The sequence below is a fragment of the Zea mays genome, chromosome 9 (assembly GCF_902167145.1).
Source record: "Zea mays cultivar B73 chromosome 9, Zm-B73-REFERENCE-NAM-5.0, whole genome shotgun sequence".
Classification (NCBI taxonomy): Eukaryota; Viridiplantae; Streptophyta; class Magnoliopsida; order Poales; family Poaceae; genus Zea; species Zea mays.
The window spans coordinates 57,882,252-57,898,068 of record NC_050104.1 but is presented as its reverse complement, the minus strand read 5'-3'; positions in this window follow the sequence as shown (position 1 = coordinate 57,898,068).

The window sequence follows — 15,817 nt, the reverse complement described above, 5'->3', positions numbered from 1 at the left end:
CTTTCGAAAGAGGTGGCCCGGCGTCTGGATGACGGAATGGTTTTATGTGAAGAGTGACTTGAAAACACGGGAAGATAATAAAGATATCATTAAGAGCCCTATCTGGCAACACTTCGGCCTCCGGAGGCCGAAGGTGGAAATGAATGAAGCAGCCGAAGAATGCCAGAGAGCCTTCGGCGTGGTTTGCTCTTTTATTGGGACAAGGGATTTGGTCCAAGAACACATTGCCTTCAGAATATGGCCACTTGTAGAAAAGTGGGAAATGCCGAAGGAGACCGTTAGAGAAACTGACGAAGGTGGATTAGTTAGGCTAAAATACACATTCCAATATGGAGATAAATTCATCGAGCCAGATGACGACTGGCTAAAAAGTATTGAGGCCATAAGTGATGAATTGCTTGGATTATACTCGAAGGCCGAAGACACTGCACTATCAGCGGCCTTCGGAGGTCGAAAGAAGAAGAGACTCAACCGAGTATTTGATGCAATTGGGTTTGTCTACCCCGACTACCGTTATCCAACCTGGGGTAAAAAAAAGAATACATCTTCTACGAAGGAAGTTGCTTCAGCTGCTCCTAGCGAGTCGGCGCCGAAGAGGAAAAGGGTAAAGGTTCTCACACATCGGCCACGTTATATTGAACCGGCCACAGTGCCTGAGTTTGTCGGTGAAACCTCTTCGGACACCAAAGCTAAAGAACCAGCTCCCCTGCCGAATATTGAAGGGCTGGCCGAAGTGCCGGCGACGGAAAAAATAGAAGAACTGAGGGCTGAAGAAACAAAGACATCGAAAATTCTAAGTCCTTCAGCAAAAATTGAGGTGCCAATGCCGATGCCAATGACGACCCCAAAGAGAAAAAGAATGGTTAATGTACTAGATGTATTGGAGACAATAAAGTCTTTAAGCACTACTCCGAAGAAATTTGGCGAAACTTCCGAAGTGCAAATCGAAGCCTTGGGTGCCGAAGCTTCAAAGCATCAAGTTGAAACTGAAGCTGGGCCTTCAGAGTCCGCCAAGGTAAAATCCTTGGAAGCCGAAGAAATAAAAACAACAGAACAAATTTTGGCCGAAGAAACTGGCACTGCCGCCCCCGAAGCATTTTCCGAAGCTTTCGATTATATTTTACGACATGCTTCGGGGAAAGAATTGACTGCAAAAGAAAAGCGAGAGGCTCAGTTTTATGCCCAAAAACTGAAATATCCAAAGGGGGCATTGATATTCAACGGCAGCGGAGAAGAAGACTTCTTGTATTGTCTCCCCGACAATAAGGAGATTTCTGTCTCTCGGGAGATGAGCAAGAGCTTCGGATTCCCAACATTAGAAAACGGGCTCTCGGTGTTATCAAAAGACGAGCTAGCAGACAACCTGGCGTATAATAGCTTAAAGGTGCGAAAATGAGGTCTTTGTATTATTTCTTGAAATTAAAATTTTTCATTTGCTTAAACTTATTGACGCACACACGATTTTTTGCAGGGCCTTATACTAAGCAACGCCCTCAGGGCTCAAAAAGATGCTGAAGACGAAGGGTGTGTTATGGCCCTGAGCAACCTTCGTTCCGAAGTAATTGAACTAAGGAACGAAGGTCTCGAAAAAGATAAAATATTACATTTATAGATAAATAGAATAAAAGAAGACGAAGCTACTTTTAAAGCTCAAGCTGAGGCTCAGAAGCGTGAAGTTGAAGATCTTCGAAAACAACTAGCCAGAGTTAAAGAGGAACGCACACTTGAAGAAACAAAACGAGAAATCAGTGAACAATGGGCAAATCACTTGGAAAAAAACGTTGAAGAGCTTCGTGCATCTAAGAAAAGATGCTATGAAAAATCTATAGAATGTGCTAAGAAAGTAAGAACCAGCTTCGCCAGCGTTGGGGCCTTCTCAAGTGAAGAGAAATTCATAAGGGGTGACCCCGAAGGCCCAATTGAATGGATCAGCCACGAAGCTGAAGCCTTTGAAGAAATTTTGAATAGTCGTGGAGACATATGTGCCTTTTCGGGTGCCAGGGGGATTGCTACCATTTTGGAGAGGAAAGGCTGTGACCACGTGAAATTCTTGGCACAATCCGAAGCCGCCTTATCCTCTGAAGATATAAAAGACCCCTCGGCCGAAGCGAGCCTGGTCGGTGGAAAATTTTTCACCGACATCTGGGACAATGGTGGCCAGGAAATGGCCCAAGAAATTATACGAAAAAGCGAAAAAGGCATTCATGACGCTAGAAAAGTAGCAGAGGCCTCTGAGAAAAGTGCAGAGCCCAAAGGGCAAATAGGTATTGACTAGTGGTTTTTGACTCTTTGTTGTAATTTTTTGATTTTGAACTTGTTCACGGTTTGTAATAGTAATATAGCCGTATCTTCTCCTCCCCCAGAACCTGCCAAGCCATCTACGGACCCCCACGCGAAGGGGGACGACGAAATTAAGAAAATGGCTGAAGCCATCATGGATAAAGTTGTTGATCAACTATTAAACGAAGCTGCAGAAATAGTTCTAAGGGAAGATTAGCTGTTATTGTAAAAAGATTTAGAATGTAACATTTGTTGAGAAACATGTGTAATATTTTGTAACTTTGAATGTAATATATTAGCTGTTTACAGTTCTATTCTTTACGATGCATGAAACTTCATATACATACCGTTTTTGAGCCTTCGGCGAAAAAACACCTTCCCTTCTTTTCATGCTTCGTAAATAATATCCGTGTTCTCATAAAATCAGTAACCAATCCTCGTAAAATCAATAATCAATAGATCTTTTCATTTCAGAATTTGACGAAGGTATAATTTCTCGATAGTTATTTTTGTGCCCTGTCACTGTTTCTTCGAAACAATCTTCGAATATCAATACTGAGACCCCCTTCTTGCGTTGTTGATGCAATATGATGTATGACGTTATGCTGTGCAAATGATGTAATGATGTGATGTTGTGCAAAATGATATTTGCCGAAGATTGACGTTTTTTCACTGCAAGCCTCCCTTAGGAGCTGCTTCGCCTTTTACTTTAGCGGAATCAGCGTTTATTTTTCGCTGTAAGCCTCCCTTAGGAGCTTCTTCGCCTTTTACTTTCAGCGGAATCAGCGTTTATTTTTCGCTGTAAGCCTCCCTTAGGAGCTTCTTCGCCTTTTACTTTCAGCGCAATCAGCGTTTATTTTTCGCTGTAAGCTCTGCATTCCCTTCGGAACGACTTTTGAGCAGAAAACTTACACTGCGCTCCCTTAGGAACGACTTTTTGCTGCTTCGAAGAAATTACGCTGCGTTCCTTAGAACAAAATTTTTGATAATTCGAAGGTCCTCCTTGCCACCATAAATTCTTATGCTTCGGCAACTTAAGCCTATGGAGAAGATATATTTTCATTACGGTAAAAAGCGAAACTGTTACAAAAGATTAAAAACGACAAAAAGCACTTAAGCCTCCCATAATTGTTCCTTATTAAAAAGAAAATAATACTGAATGCGAAAAACTGCTGTCGGGGTAGGATATTTGTTAGTAAATATGCTTCGACTCTGGCACAGTGCTATTGACTGTGCGAGCTTCGGACTCTTCTCTGAAGTCCCGTTGAAGGTCAGTGTGTTGACTCCCTTCTGGCTGCTGGCCTCGTTGCGTTGGTGGTGGAGGTGGAGGCTGTTGCCAAGATGCTTGAGGTTGGCTTGCCGAAGCAACAGAAGCTGCAGGGTGGTTGCCTACATATTTTGGAATGTAAGGCGAATGGTACGAAGCAGTATGCATGACTTGCTTCGGCTGACTCTGTTGTGCTGTAGCTTCTGCTATCTCCTTTTGCTTCTGGATGGTAACATGGCACATCCTGGCGGTATGGCCCTTGTCCTCACCACAGAATAGACAATAAATTTTCCTTGGCTGATCCCCAAATCTTCCTCCGAAGCCCCTGGCGCCTCAGCCCCTTGGAGCTGGCGGCCGAAAAGAGCTTTGCTGCTGCCCCGAAGCTTGCGAGGAGTACTATGGCCTTTGCTGTTGATTCCCTCTATCATCACTCTGAGTAGAGTTGTGAATTGACCTGACGTGCCTCGGATGGAATCTTCCTCCGAAGCCCCTGGTCATTTCAGAGAACCTGTATGCTTCCTCCCTTCTTTGGCGGAAGATATTGTCAGCTCGAATATACTCGTCCATCTTCTGGAGCAGCTTCTCCAAAGTTTGAGGAGGCTTCCTGGCAAAGTATTGAGCTGAAGGTCCCGGCCAAAGCCCCTTAAACATGGCCTCAATGACAATTTCATTGGGCACTGTTGGTGCCTGTGCCCTTAGACGCAGGAACCTTCGGACATACGCCTGAAGGTATTCTTCGTGGTCCTGGGTGCACTGGAATAAAGCTTGAGCAGTGACCGGCTTCGTTTGAAACCCTTGGAAGCTGGTTATCAGCATGTCCTTCAGCTTTTGCCATGAGGTGATTGTTCCTGGCTGAAGAGAGGAGTACCAGGTTTGTGCAACACTCTTGACAGCCATGACGAAAGATTTTGCCATGACTGCAGTATTGCCACCATACGAAGATATGGTTGCTTCATAACTCATCAAGAATTGCTTCGGGTCTGAATGACCGTCGTACATGGGGAGCTGGGGTGGCTTGTAAGACTGGGGCCAAGGTGTAGCCTGCAGTTCTGTTGACAGAGGAGAAGTATCATCAAAAGCAAAATTTCCATGATGGAAATCTTCATACCAGTCGTCCTCGTTGTAGAAGCCCTCCTGATGAAGCTCTCTGTGCGGAGGCCTTCGGTTCTGGTCATCTTGAGCAAGATGACGAACTTCTTTAGAGGCTTCGTCTATCTGCCTTTGCAGGTCAGCTAGACGAGCCATCTTTTCCTTCTTCCGTTGGACCTGTTGATGGAGCATCTCCAAGTTTTGGATTTCTTGATCCAAATCGTCCTCCGGAGGCGTTGGGCTGGTGGCCTTCCTCTTCTGGCTTCGGGCCTCCCTAAGAGAAAGGACATCCTTATTGGAATCCAGCGGCTGCAGAGCGGCAGCCCCTGTTGCTGAAGCTTTCTTCGGCGGCATGACGAAGGAGATGCTTGTCGAAGGTGTTCAAAACTCAAAAAATGGAAGTGAGTTCACCGGAGGTGGGCGCCAATGTTGGTGACTTGTTCTCAAATGCTAAGAGTTAAGAACAAGGCAACATAAAAAGTGTTAAATATTAAAGTCCTTCGTCCTTCAAGACATTATGTCCCTTCGGATATAATGAATTCTGGACGAAGGTTATGAAGGAAAAAACCTTCGTAAGCACAATAGATGATAAGGAAGAATTAATATGCGAAATACGAAGAATAATATAGATATTATCATCAACTTATTTTTTATTTGCATTATCATATCCTGAATAACAAATTATAAATGTACCTTCGATTTGACGGAAAGTAAAGGTACAAGCGTGATGCAAAAAGCGAATGCCAAGTCAGCGTGAACAGTACGGGAGTACTGTTCATCTATTTATATGCAAGGGATGCAGCCCGTGTAGAATTACATTAATGCCCTTTACATTTATCAATAACTCTATAGTAATTCTTCGAGGTCTAATTTGCCTTTTCATCTTTGAGTCGGTTCCCCTTCTCTGCTATCATGCCGAAGCTTTTCTGTGCACAACTTCGTGATCATCTTATCCTTCGTCATAATCGCCTTTCGTCTCGCTCAGGCTTCGTCTTGACCATACTCTTATACTCATAATCCGATTCCGAAGATACCTGTTCACAAATTTCACTTGGAAAACTTTGTCAAATCATGTTTTTGAGGACCTTCGGAAGCCGAAGGCCCCCAACAGAGAAGCTACTGGAAGGGTTGGAAAATGGGCTGCGGAACTCAATGAATTTTGTATTGATTATGTGCATAGATCTTTGATTCAGTCCCAAGCGTTGGCAGACTTCATTGCTGACTGGACGCCAAGGGCTCAGGAAGAAGAAACGAGTAAAGATGCCGAAGTTTGGACAGTATTTTGCGATGGATCTTGGGGAACCTTCGGAGCAGGAGCAGTTGCTGTGTTGGTCGCACCTTCCAAAGTTAAAACTTGTTATGCAACAAGACTTGATTTCAGTTGCACAAATAACATTGCTGAGTACGAAGCTTTGCTCTTGGGTCTTCGGAAGTTAAAGGCGATGGGAATCAGAAGGGCGGTTCTTAAAACTGATTCCCAGGTTATTTCTGGTCATATTGACAAAAGTTATAAAGCAAGAGATCCGAAGCTTGAAAAATATTTAGACACGGTCCGAAGGATTGAGGCTTCCGTTGAAGGGTTTTCTGTTAAAAATATTCCTCGTGGAGAAAATGAATATGCTGATTTATTAGCCAAGTCAGCAGCACAGGGGCTGCCCTTACCTTCGGAAGTATTTTTCGAAACAATAAAAGCACCTTCGGTTGAGCTTCTTGAAAGAGCAGTCCTCAACATATCCCCTGTCTATAGTGAAGACTGGAGAACTGAGATCATCTCATTCCTTCAGGGTAACTTTCTTTTAGATGATGAAGCTTATAATAGGAGGATAGAGGCAAGAGCTCGACCATATGTTATAATAGAAGGGGAACTATACAAGCGTGGGGTCTGTTCTCCGTTACTCAAGTGTTTATCCAGAGCCGAAGGTATAGAATTGATGAAGGAAATACATGCAGGTCTGTGTGGATCTCACATTGGATCTAGGCCTTTGCTTGAAAAAGTTTTTCGTCAAGGATTTTATTGGCCAAAGGCAGCTTCGGATGCAGCGGAATTAGTCCAAAAGTGCGAAGGTTGTCAGAAATGTGCAAGAGATCAAAAACAACCTTCGTCTCTAACTCAGTTAATACAACCCACTTGGTCGTTGCAAAGGTGGGGCCTTGATTTGTTAGGTCCGTTACCACCAGCACAAGAGAACTTAAGATATGTTGTAGTGGCAGTGGAATATTTTTCTAAATGGATTGAGGCAAAGCCTTTAGCCACAATAACTTTGGTCACTATTCAAAAGTTTTTCTGGCAAAATATTGTTTGTCGCTTCGGAGTGCCAAGGCTATTACTGTGGATAATGGGACGCAGTTTGATTCCGAAGCTTTCAGAGAATTTTGTGATCAAATTGGCACGAAGATCCATTTCGCATCAGTTCGACATCCGGAGTCAAATGGACTTGTTGAAAGAGCTAATGGCATCATAATGACAGGAATAATGAAGTTAATCTTCAATCAGCCCAGGGGAAAGTGGCCAGACGAATTAATCAAAGTGGTGTGGAGCCACAACACAACAATATCAAGATCAACAGGGTTTACACCATTCAAACTATTGTTTGGTGAAGAAGCCAAAGCAGGATCAATAAGAATAGTAGCTTCGGCAGAAGACGAAGCTGAAGCTGATTACTCTGTGGAAAAAAATGCTATATGGGGATCGGGCTTCAAGCTGTGGAAAACAACAACAAATACCAAGCTGAAACAATAAAATGGCGTGATAGAAAGGTTAGGCTAAAGAACATTGAACCAGGACATTTGGTGCTTCGAAGAGTAGCCAACCCAGAGACAGTAGGCAAATTACAGCTGAAGTGGGAAGGACCTTTTCTGGTAGTATCTTCGTCAAGACCCGGTTCCTACAGATTGAAGGATATGGACGGCAACGACATTCCTAGATCATGGAACGCGGACGAGCTTCGGCGATATTATGTTTAGCTTGATGTAATTTTTTCTATTCTTTCTTGTGGCACCCTTTTCCTTTCCAGAGGGGGAGAAAGGTTTTTAATGGGGCCACAACATGTAATTTTTCTTTTCTTTATTTCAATTCTATAAGAGCGATATCCCCCAAAGATGTAAATGTAAAAGCTGAGAACGCACCATCGAGTGCAAAGGAAAAAGAAAAGAAAACAGGGAGAAGCTCAAAAGTCGTTCCTAAGGGAATGCAGAGCTTACAGCGAAAAATAAACGCTGATTCCGCCGAAAGTAAAAGGCGAAGAAGCTCCTAAGGGAGGCTTACAGCGAAAAATAAACGTTGATTCCGCCGAAAGTAAAAGGCGAAGAAGCTCCTAAGGGAGGCTTACAGCGAAAAGTCAGCGCTGATACACCGAAAAGTAAACGGTGAAGCCGAAAAATAAACGGCAAAAAGATTTGAGTCATTCCCAAGGGAATGAAGGCTATGATTATGGTTTAGAATATACATTCGGATATTCATTTGCACGATACATTACATCAAGACATTTGCATTCATAAACATTCATTTAGACATATATAGGATCATTATCATCATACCATACAGAAAAGGCAGATGCTTCGGCTATGAGGAAAAAACTTCGGAGAAAGAGGAAATTTTCATGCTTCGTTGTGTACGAAAAGAAGGGAAGGTGTTTTTCGCCTTCGGCTCAAAAGTAAAATTTCATCCACAGCAAAGCAGATCGTACACGGATAAAGGGGAAAAGATATATTACAAGGTATGCACAAATTTACATAAGTTTTTCTACAATTATATTACAAAGATTTCTCACTACAAGAGAAAAGCGTATCAACGACCAGAAAATGACGACCACCTGTAATATGTGGTTGTTATGAGTCTCGACAGCATAGTGCAAGTTCTGTCCAACCCAGCCGACGACCAAAAAAATTGTCGTCGTTAGCGAGCTGACCTCTGTGGTCGTTAAACATTGAATCCAGCTTTCCCCGCGCACAAAACTGATTTTGGCGCAAATACGTGGCTCTTCCCGCGCCCAAACAAGATTGTGGCCCAACCAGCTGAGGCCCAACCAGCTGCCCAGCTGCCTCTGAAACGATACCCACGCACGAGGCCGCACGTTCTTCTCCCGCGGGCGACAACGCGACCCGCACGTTCCTCTCCCGCGGGCGACAGCGCGACCTTCAGCACGCGACGGCGCGACCCTCACCACACGCCGGCGACGACCTTCTCTCTGGTAAGGATAAGCACCTTCTCGCGCAGATTGGCAAATCTTCTTTACCCTATTCTCGTCGGCGCGGGCTCGCATGCGAAATTGCAGACGACATCCCGCGCGCGCCCGGCTGAAACAATCTTGGGCGCGTGCCCCATCCACGTCGGGTCCGATCGCATCCCTGGCTCAGCAATTTGTACCCAACAATTTCGTATCTGCTCAACAATTTGGTTGGAGAAAGCCATGCCCATCGCTGCTTTGCGTTTGCACACTATGCACTTCTCGGTTCCCGGTGGTCGACCTCAATCTGGGCGCCATGGATCGTACTGTCGTTTCCAAGTTCGTGGCAAACCATGAGTGAGATTCTAAAATGCGACTACGATCTTGTGCAGAGAACATGGTTGACCTCCATACTCTGCAATGGAAAACAAAATGCATTTGTGTAGGACTGTAGGGTAGAGATTGGGCACAGGTGATACTGTACATATGTATGATGGGGGATTGAGAACTATAATTACAAATAGATGCATGTGTGTGGATGCCTAATACTCTACCCAGAAAAAATAGCCACTAACTGAACTAACGTTGGCACAATGAGTTGGTTATGATGATTCAACTATTTTATATAGATAGAAACTAAGTATCCAGTGTGATCTTTGATTCTTTGAATTATACCTTGAGATCTCTGATTCTCTGATGCATGTGTTTTGGAGCTGAATTCTTTTCTGGTGGGGATATAGCTGAGTAAAAAATTAGATTATAGAATAATATACTGATGTGCATAAATCAATGAATTGGTTCTGGGTCTTATACACTATCTAGAGACATTACTGGATACATGAGTAGGGTACTGTGCAGAGAACATATGTATGAAGGAGGATTGAGCACTATAATTACAAATAGATGCATGTGTGTGGATGCCTAATACTCTACCCGGAAAAAATAGCTACTAACTGAACTAACACTGGCACAATGAGTTGGTTATGATAATTCAACTATTTTATATAGATAGAAACTAAGTATCTAGTGTGATCTCTGATTCTTTGAATTATACCTTGAGATCTCTGATTCTCTGATGCATGTGTTTTGGAGCTGAATTCTTTTCTGGTGTTTGTCACCTTGGAACACAGAATCATATTGATCTTTGCTTTCCTTTGCATTGCTCAACGTCATACTCATTTACTGTACCATTTTTTCAGCTTGCAGTCATACTGACCAGAATTGTTATTGTTCCTTTTCAGATTCAGATTGTAGAGCAGCTCTATCTGTGTTTGTCACCTTGGAACACAGAATCCATACTACTCTCCCTCCATAAGGTGTGTGGACTCCCTAACAACAATCTGTTGTGAAATTACAATGATTTTTGCTCGTGCGTTAGGACCAAATTATTGCCCCATCTGTTAGGACCAAATGATTGACCCATGTTTTTGTTATTGTAGTATATTACATGCTCTCGCTAAATAACTTGTTTTCTACTAGAAAAATTGGATGTGTACATACTTTTGTTTGGAAAAATTGGCAGCCTACTAAAACATACATTGGATGTGTACATAAGGAATAAAGTATAAACTTCTTGCTTTCTCTTTTAATTTGATCATATGAGGTAGTTTGGGAGGGGAATTACTTGATGTTCCTTGTCTCGACGCTTTTACACTTACCCACACACATGCTCAACATCATAGTGATCTTTGCTTTCCTTTGCACTGCTCAACATCATACTCATTTCTTGGGTCTTTCTGATTAACTTAACTAGGCATGATGCCAGTTCCCCCCGTCAAACGAAATGCCCCACGATCTCCCCTTTTTCCGGATCGAAGTGGGCATGCGCAGCACATACGTTTGATGGGGTAACACTTACACAAATTGACGGACACCTGGGCATGCGCAGCACTGCTGCCAGGTGTTTCTACGCCACACCAAAATATATAAGACCAACTAGATTACAGACTGATTGAGTTTCTAACAAATCACCCCCTTAATCTTGTTGGACTCTACCAACCCCAAGCCTTGATCTCAGCTCTGCTAGTCTGACTCTTCCCAACGGCTTTGTGAGTATGTCAGCAAGCTGGTCAACAGTTCTGACATGTTCCACATCCACCACGTTCTTGTCAACACATTCTCTAATGTAGTGATAACGTGTGTCGATGTGTTTACTCCTATCATGAAACACATGATTCTTGCTCAGTTCAATAGCTGACATATTGTCCACCAGCAGTCTGAATTTCTGAATACTTTCAGCCTTTATGTCTGCAATGAGCATGCTCAGCCACATATCTAATAATCTTCTTGACTGCAATCCAGTGTTCCTTCCCAGGAGCCTCCATAAACCTACTCACAAGACCTACTGCAAATTCCAAATCAGGTCTTGAATTTACAAGATATCTCAGACTCCCAATAATACTTCTGTATCTAGTTACATCTACTTCAGTCCCTTTAACAACAGTGCTAAGCTTCATCCTCTGTTCCATTGGGGTGTCTGTGGGATTACAGTTTGCCATGTTGCATTTCTCCACTATCTTTGATGCATAGGCCTTGTGACAGATTGTAATCTCATTCACATCTTGTCTGACCTCCATGCCCAAGTAGTAAGTGAGGAGTCCCAGATCACTCATACTTAACGTCTGCATTATTTGTTGTTTAAAACTGTTAATATTAATAACAATCGATCTACAAATGATCAGGTCATCAACATATACTCCCACGAGCAGCATTGATTCTCCTGCTCCTTTCCTATATACAGCATGGTCCACAACACATTTTTTGAAACCCAGTGAGATCAGCTCTGAATCAAGTCTGATGTTCCACGCTCTGGGAGCTTGCTTTATAAACCATATAAGGCTTTCTTCAATTTTAGCACAAGGCTGCCCTTTTGCAACTAGTTTAGCCTATTGTTTAACTGTCTTCCCAGCTGCATCCTTTTTGACTTTATAGACCCACTTCAGGCCAACGACCTTATGTCCTTTAGGTAACACAGACCATTCCCAAGTGTTGTTTTCCTCTATTGATTTCAGTTCAGATGCCATTGCTTCACTCCAACACTTCTCTGTCAAAGCTGAGTCAACACTGATTAGTTCATCTGCTGCCAGCAAACATAATGCACTATACTCGAAATCATGCACCTCCTGAGTTGCATCCATTAGATCACTCAAAGTTCTGTACATTAAAGGAACTCCAGGGGAAAAATCAGGAGTCTGTGGACTGCTGCTGCTGATTGTTACATATGTGGCTGGTACACTTGATTTTGGGGTAAAATACAAGGGTACAGCTTAAGATCATGGCTTAGTCGGCTACACAGATTGTGACTGTTCAGGAGACCTTGTTCACAGAAAAAGCACATCTGGGATCTTATTCTTCCTAGGAAACAACTTAGTGACTTGGTCTTCACAAAAACAGAAGGTTGTCGCTTTGTTGTCATGTGAAGCAGAATATATAGGAGCTGCACTAGGAACATGTCAGGGTGTGTGGCTGAGCATGCTCATTGTTACAGAACCTGAAGCTTGTGATTCTTCTTGCTCTAGCTATGGTGTTTCAGGAGAATGAGGCAGTAGTGGTGATGCTGGAACACCCCCTGAATGCCCACCACCAGTTCCACTGAGACTGTGTCCAATACTCCCAGTGCCAGAATCTGAAATAACTGGTAGATGGCCTACCTGAGCTGGTATATTATACTGAAACTGTATTTCACAAGTTTTAGGTACACTTGGAATCTGTTCAGTACTGTTTTCACTGTCCCAATTCCAACTCTTATCTTCCTCAAACAGAACATCTCTGCTCACATGTAGCCACTCAGTGGAAGGATCAAAAAACCTGTAACCCTTCGTGCCTGTCTCAGACATCTTTCCAAGGCCAGTACCAATTTTCTTGACATGACATACACAACCAAAAGTTCTAAGGTGACCAACTTGTGGTTTCCTGCCATGCCATACTTCATAAGGAGTTTTGCCTTTAATACTTTTAGTAGGAGACCTATTCAGCAGACTGCTGTTGTCACTGCCTCCCCCAAAAACCTTGGTGGTACCCCTTTGCTTTGCAGTAAGCACCTTGTCATCTCTACTGCAGATTGGTTTCTCCTGTCAACTACACCATTCTGCTGAGGTGAATAAGGAGTAGTGGTGTAGTGCTTAATGCCTTGCTCACTGCAGAACACATCAAAAAAGGTTGAGTTGAACTCACCACCTCTATCAGTTCTCAAAGCCTTCAGTCTTCCTTCCTGTTCAACTTCTGTTCTCTGCTTAATATTATTCAGATAAAATAGTGCTTCATCTTTAGAATGAACGGAACTGTAGTGAGGTATGTGGCGGCAAGGATGGTGACTACGACGAACTCACACAGACGCACAGGAAAACAGATACACACACATTTGCCTGCGCTAATGGCCGCAGCTTTTCTTGGGTCTTTCTGATTAACTTACACAAACTGATGGACACCTGGGCATGCGCAACACTGCTGCCAGGTGTTTCTACGCCACACCCAAATATATAAGACCAACTAGATTACAGACTGAGTGAGTTTCTAACAATTTACTGTACCATTTTTTTCAGCTTGCAGTCATACTAAATCACACTATACTGAAATCAACTATACCTAAAATCACTCAATAAATTTTCTGTGTATTTTTAGAACTGAAAGGCAAATCTGGGATTAGGAGGAGCTTGTTTAATTACACTGATTATTCAAACGGTGCGTGAACTTATATGATGCCATGCAATTTTAGTAGATGTAAATTAGAGTAAACGTTTATGATTGAATGATATATGAATCTATTTTGACAACAAATATATTGTCACAGGTTTTATAATTAATATTTACCATATTTATGGCACCGAGTAAGGCATGGATGAATCTAGTTGATGAGCGTCTTAGTACTGAATGTTTGGATGGCCCGACTTCAAAAAAAAATCTTTATTTAGATGGAGTCACCAAGTTCTTGGATTATGCATTCAGTAGGTCAGGTGATGGGGGTAAAATTAGGTGTCCCTGCATCAAGTGTTGTAATACATACAACATGTCCCGTGATGTAGTATATTCGCATCTGACAGCCTATGGAATAATAAGAAGCTATACCTTTTGGTATCATCATGGAGAAGTTTTTGGAGAAACTGAGAATGAGTTGGAAGTGGAAGATGATGATGATTCACATGATGGAATGCAGGAGCTGATGGAGGATTTGTTCCCTTCGACTAACCATCCTGGCAACGATACAATGACAGAACCAACCCCTAGTGTTATTTTTGAAGATCAACCAATTGGTGAAGTTGTGAAGTTCTACAACTTGCTTAATGATTTGAACCTGCCTCTTTATCATGGCTCCAATAGTACTAAGTTATCTGCACTAGTTAAATTGCTCAATGTTAAGAATATGGGAAAGTGGAGTAACAAGTCCTTTACAGATTTACTAGATATACTCCTGAAGGACTTCCTACCTCATAACAGTAATTTACCAAGTTCTTACTATGAGGCAAAAAAGACTATTAATGAACTAGGACTAAGTTATAGAAAAATTGATGCTTGTAGAAATGATTGCATGTTGTATTGGAAAGAAGAAGCAAATGCAGATTTTTGCAAGATTTGTCAAAGATCAAGATGGAAGCAGGACAAGCACTCAGGTGAAAACAAACAATCAACGAAAGGAAAAAAAATCCCTGAAAAAACTTTACGTTATTTTCCTCTCAAGCCAAGACTCCAACGGTTGTATATGTCTCGAAGAATAGCTACTTTCTTGACATGGCATAATGATGGTAGAGTGGACGATGGAGTGATGCGGCACCCAGCTGATTCCAAAGCGTGGAAGAATTTTGATGAGCTCCACCCTGCTTTTGCATCTGAGCCTCGCAATATAAGGTTATGCCTTGCTGGTGATGGCTTCCAACCATTTTCTAGCATCCGAGTCTCTCATACCATTTGGCCTATATTCCTTATTCCCTTGAACTTACCTCCTTGGATGTGCATGAAGCAGCATAATGTAATCCTTTCCATGTTGATTCCTGGAAAGGAAGGTCCTGGAGATGCAATTGATATTTACTTGCAACCATTAATAGAGGAATTGATTGAGCTTTGGGAGGAGGGTGTCGACACACATGATGCATCAACCAAGACTAATTTTAATCTCAAAGCGGCCATTCTTTGGATTGTCCATGACTTTCCAGCATATGCAAATCTATCAGGCTATAGCACCAAGGGAAGACTTGCATGCCCAGTTTGCCATAAAGAAACTTGTTCTTTATGGTTAACAAAGGGCCAGAAATTCTGCTACATGGGTCATCGACGCTTTCTACCTAAAGATCATAGATGGAGAAACGATAAAGCTTCTTTTGATGGAACAAGAGAGGTCCGAGGCCCAACTGAGCCATTAACTGGAGATGAGGTGCTGCAACAAGTCGATGATCTAGAGGGGATAATCTTGTCCAAGGATCAGAGTAAAAAGAGTAAGATTTCACACAGTGAGAGGGGAGATAATTGGACTAAGAAGAGCATCTTTTTTAAATTGCCATATTTCAAAACACTTCTGCTGAGGCATAATCTAGATGTGATGCATATAGAGAAAAATGTGTGTGACTGTATAATTGAAACAATTTTAGATATCAAAGGAAAAACAAAGGACAACAATAATTCACGTCTTGATTTGAAAGAAATGAATCTAAAGCCACATCTGCATCTAGTTAAAGATGGGGACAAGTTAGTTATGCCACAAGCACCTTATGTTTTGCCTCCAGAAGCTAAGAGGTCAGTTTTGCAATTCTTGAAGGATTTGAAAGTTCCAGATGGTTTCTCTTCTAATATTAGCAGTCATGTTAATTTGAAGGAAGGAAAGCTATCTGGAATGAAGACTCATGATTGTCATGTCATGTTAAATCATTTACTTCCTTATGTTCTACGAGGATATTTACCAAACCGTATATATGAGCCTTTATTAGAGCTTTCATATTTTTTCCGAGAACTGAACTCAAAGGCATTATCAACTGAACAGTTAGAGCAATTGCAGCCACTTATAACAACCACTTTGTGTAAACTGGAA